This window comes from Vombatus ursinus, unplaced genomic scaffold (genome assembly GCF_900497805.2).
Source record: "Vombatus ursinus unplaced genomic scaffold, bare-nosed wombat genome assembly UNPS02007612.1, whole genome shotgun sequence".
Classification (NCBI taxonomy): Eukaryota; Metazoa; Chordata; class Mammalia; order Diprotodontia; family Vombatidae; genus Vombatus; species Vombatus ursinus.
The window spans coordinates 3,311,366-3,315,097 of record NW_020947390.1 but is presented as its reverse complement, the minus strand read 5'-3'; the positions used below and the strand labels follow the sequence as shown (position 1 = coordinate 3,315,097).

The 3,732-nt window shown below is 39.1% G+C and overlaps 1 non-coding gene across 1 annotated transcript; it reads right to left on the bottom strand.

Moving 5' to 3' along the window:
• Nucleotides 1–2,421: 2,421 nt before the first annotated feature.
• Nucleotides 2,422–2,528, bottom strand: LOC114033944. Its single transcript, XR_003568049.1, has one exon. It is a non-coding gene; the product is annotated as a U6 spliceosomal RNA (small nuclear RNA).
• Between the last annotated feature and the right edge of the window lie 1,204 nt (nt 2,529–3,732).

Below are 3,732 nucleotides of genomic sequence, written 5' to 3'. Positions count from 1 at the left end.
TTTTGCTTCTGACTACCCCCTCCCCCAATTTGGCCTCCCTTCTATCAACCTTCCCCTTCTCATATCTCCTTCCCCTCCCACTTTTCTGTAGGGAAAGATAGATTTCTATACCCAACCGAGTGTGTATGTTATTCCCCCTTTGAGCCAATAAAATTTTGTAATGCTTCACGAATTTGCAAGTCAAACTTCAGTAACTATTATACTTTTCTTTGTCCTGGTGTCAGCATCTTAAGGAATCACTCAGAAATAGATACAGGATTCATAGAATCAGAGAATGTGAACATTAGAAGGGACTTCAGTGGCCTTCCAGACCAACTCATTCATGAAAAAATCCCCACTGTAACATGCCCCCAAAGTGTCATCTAGCCTCTCCTGAAAGACCTCCAAGGAGGGGGAAACTATCATTCCACTTTGAGGCAGTTATAATTGCTTGGAAGATTTCTCCAAACATCAAGGTTAAATTTAGCTCTTTTTAATTTCCACTCTTTACTTCTAGTTGTGCTTTCTTGGGCCAAACATAACACACTTCATCCTTACTCTATGTTAATGTTGTTCAAATACTTGAAGAAAGCTACATGTCAGCCTGAATCTTTGCTTCACTAGGCTAAACATCCCTAGGGCACCTAGATGGCACAGTGGATAGAGCACTGGGCCTAGAGTCAGGAAGAATTGAGTTCAAATCTGGTCTTAAATACTTACTAGCTGTGTGATCCTGGTCAAGTCACTTAACCCTCTTTGCCTTGTTTCCTCATCTGTAAAGTGAACTGGAGAAAAGACCTGGCAAACCACTCGTATTTTGTCAAGAAAACTGCAAACAGGTTTATGAAGAGTCTGTCATGACTGAAAAGTGACTGAACAACAACAGCAAACATCCCCAGTTACTTCAACTGATCCCATATGAAATGCACTGAAGGTCAGTCATGATCCTGGTTTCCCTCCCGTAGAAATTCTTTAGCTTATCAATGGCCCTCTTAAACTATGGTATCCAGAACTGAATACAGTGCTTCAGATGGTATTTGACAAGTGGAACATCACCATTCTAGAAAGGGCCTATGTAGCTTGAGGATAAGAGAATGATTATCTTGCAGTTGCTTTAGGATCTATACATGATGTTGCAATCTAGAGTCTTGCTTTTCCTTTTATTTATTTAAAATTTTTTATTTAGTATTTTATTTTTCCCCAGTTACATGTAAAAACAATTTTTAACATTCCTTTTTAAAACATTGAATTCTAAATTCTCTCCCTTCCTCCCTTCCCACCCCCACCCTTATTGAGAAGGCAATTCCATATAGGTTATACACATGTAGTCATGCAAAACATTTCCATAGTAGTCATATTGTGAAAGAAAACATAGACAAAAATAAACCTCAAGAAAAATAGAGTAAAAAAGTATGCTTCAATCTGTATTCAGTTCTTCCTCTGAGGATGGATAGCATTTTTCATCATAAAGTCTTGGGTTGTATTTCTGAGAAGAGCTAAGTCATTCACAGCTGATCATCTTACAATATTGCTGTACCTTTGTACACATTACATTCACTTTGCATCAGCTCATGCAAGTCTTTCCAGGTTTTTCTGAGAGCATCTTGTTCATCATTTCTTATAGTACAATAATATTCCTTCACAATCACATACTACAATTTGTTCAGCCATTCCCTAATTGATGGGCATCCCCTTAATTTCCAATTCTTTGCAGCCAGAAAAGAGCTGCTATAAATATTTTTGTACATGTAGATCCTTTTCCTTTTTTAAAATCTCTTTTGGGATATAGACCTAGTAGTGGTATTGCTAGATAAAAAGTATGCATGGTTTTATAGCCCTTTGGGCATAATTCTAAATTGCTCTATAGAATGGTTGAATCAGTTCACAACTCCAACAGTGCATTAATGTCTCATTTTTCCCACATCCCCTCCAGCATTTGTTATTTTCCTTTTCTGTCCTATTAGCCAATTTAATAGGTATGAGGTAGTACCTCAATTGTTTTAATTTGTATTTCTCCAATAAATAGTGAGTTAGAATTTTTTCATATGGCTATAGATAGCTTTGATTGCTTCATCTGAAAACTGATCATATCTTTTGATCATTTATCAGTTATGGAATGGCTCTTATTTTTATAAATTTGACTAAGTTCTCTATATGCTTGAGAAATAAGGCCTTTATCAGAGATGCTTCAAACTTTTTTTTCAGTTATTATTGCTAACTGTATTTCCCTCCATCCTATCCCTCCCTTTATTCTATTTTCTCTCTCCTTTCACCATGTCCCTCTTCAAAAGTAGTTTTCTTCTGACTACCCCCTCCCCCAATTTGGCCTCCCTTCTATCACCCTTCCCTTTCTCATATCCCCTTCCCCTCCCACTTTTCTGTAGGGAAAGATAGATTTCTATACCCAAGCGAGTGTGTATGTTATTCCCTCTTTGAGCCAATAAAAATATGTAATGCTTCACGAATTTGCATGTCATCCTTGTAGAGGGACCATGCTAATCTTCTCTGTATTGTTCCAATTTTAGTATATGTGCTGCCGAAGCAAGCACCTTGCTTTTCCTTTTAAAGAATAATCCTTTCCTCTTGTAGATCATACTGTGATCCAGACTGGTCTGTATTCTCCCCCCCTCCCCTTTACAGGATTCAAGAATATGCCTACAGATACTTCGAAGGGAAGAAAACCCTCCTGCCACATCCATCCTATATTTCCATTCATCCATTATGGGTACATTCAGCGGCTTCCAGACCACTCAGTTCTATGAGTCATAGCAGGGATTATGGTGAAGCATCTGCAGAGTTTACAACCCCATCTCATTCTGAACCATGCCCTGGACTAAGAGAAGACACTTTTATGCTCTTGCACTAGGCCACGTTGTATTTCTATAGAGAGAGGGAATCTCCCCATCGTGTTACACCTAGAGAGAGCTTCTTTTCATAGCTGTAGGTGAGCCTACTCTTTGATGGGAAGATTATAGAATTTGAATCAATGAGCTTTTTAGCTGTCTCTCCCACATCTGTTCACCTCCAAGCACTAACTTCCTTCACGGATAATCTTTTGTTTGTTTGGCAGTTTAGGTGGTGCTGTGGATAGAACCTTATCCCAGGAGTCAGGAAGACCTGAATTCAAATGTGGCCTCAGAAGATTCCAAGCTGTGGAACTCCTTTAACCTCTGTCTGCCTCAGTTTCTTCAAGGATAAAATGGGGATCATAATAAGACCTGCTGACCAGGGTTGTGAAAATCAAATGAGATAGTATTTGTAAAGTGCTTAGCATAGTGACTGGCACATAGTAGTGCTGAATAAATGCTCCTTCCCTTTCTCCTTCCCCTTTCCATCTCATTGAGAAAACAATAACTACTCTTCAAGGAAGAAGCATTAATAAAACAGATGCCTAAGCTCAAATTTACACACATGGTTTTCTTCTGTTGCTTCACTGAGAGCCTTAACTAACAATTTTAGTACCTGGGATATGATTCACAAAATTCAAGAAACATTTCTTCTAATCAACTTTTTAAAAGAAATTAACTGGACTTGGCAGCAGGGAGAGACCCTGTCCTAGAATAGGGAGAGAGAGATAGACCCAATGACACTTGGGATGAGACAGTGGGAATCCAGCAAGCATACTGTTAGGGAAGCCACTACCAGGGACTGCTGGAGCAGAGAATGGACTGGCCAGAGAAGTGCTTAGTCTGGGTGTAGCTGCTAGAACGGTGGGGAGTGGATAGGAGATCATCTGGTAGCTTCCAACTAATT